The sequence below is a fragment of the Pristis pectinata genome, unplaced genomic scaffold (assembly GCF_009764475.1).
Source record: "Pristis pectinata isolate sPriPec2 unplaced genomic scaffold, sPriPec2.1.pri scaffold_100_arrow_ctg1, whole genome shotgun sequence".
NCBI classification, from domain to species: domain Eukaryota; kingdom Metazoa; phylum Chordata; class Chondrichthyes; order Rhinopristiformes; family Pristidae; genus Pristis; species Pristis pectinata.
The window spans coordinates 116,714-117,600 of NW_026262455.1; positions in this window are offsets into that span (position 1 = coordinate 116,714).

Below are 887 nucleotides of genomic sequence, written 5' to 3' on the forward strand. Positions count from 1 at the left end.
TTCCTCTGTCTCCAGTGAGCGCTCCGGAAACCCCACTCTTAAAGGGAAAGCCCATATGTTGTTCAACTCATTATTTGAGGGGTAATTCTCGTCAGACACCAATATCTTCCACTGCAGCTGGAACACTATATTCAGCATTATCTAATTTTTCTCTTTTGTACCTTCTCGATGCACATATGTTTTGAAATTATCTGTGAGGGCGGCTGCAAAATTGTTTTTCTCTGTATCTAGGTACATGTGACAATAATAAACCAATTTCTTGTTGCTCAATAATCCCAAAATCCCCACCTGTCGCTAGTTTTGTCCTCTTAAAGTGCCTCATTAAATTCTCTCTGTACTTGCTGTGACCGCCTCACAAGCAAACTGATCAAATGTTTGTGTTCCTGAGACGATTTTCACATCATGGCGGTGGTTAAGAGAGAATGTCAGGAGTGCTGGGATCCTTGTTTATGTTGTCCACATCCCCGAGGCAGTGGGAAGTGTAGACGGAGTCAGTGGATGGGAGGTTGGATTTCCTGATGGACTGGGCTCCGCTCACAGCGCTCTGACAGTAACAAATCAACGCCAATAATGGGGATCAGTGCTTGGGCCTGAAATCTTCACACTGCACAGAACTGACGTGGATCAATGCACTGACAGTGAGATTAAGAAATATGCTGACGCATACAGGCGGGTAAACTGTGAATGTGATCAGGACATAGACAATTACACCAATAGTTGGAGTGGAAACCGGCATAGAAGATGGAGGATAATCATGAAAAACGTGAAGTTGTCCATTTTGGCGGGAGAACAAGAGGAACACTGACAAAATGGTGAGAGGCTGCAAGCTCTGACAGGAGGAGGGATCTGGGTATCCTGATGCCTGATTCACAGAAGACCACATCTGG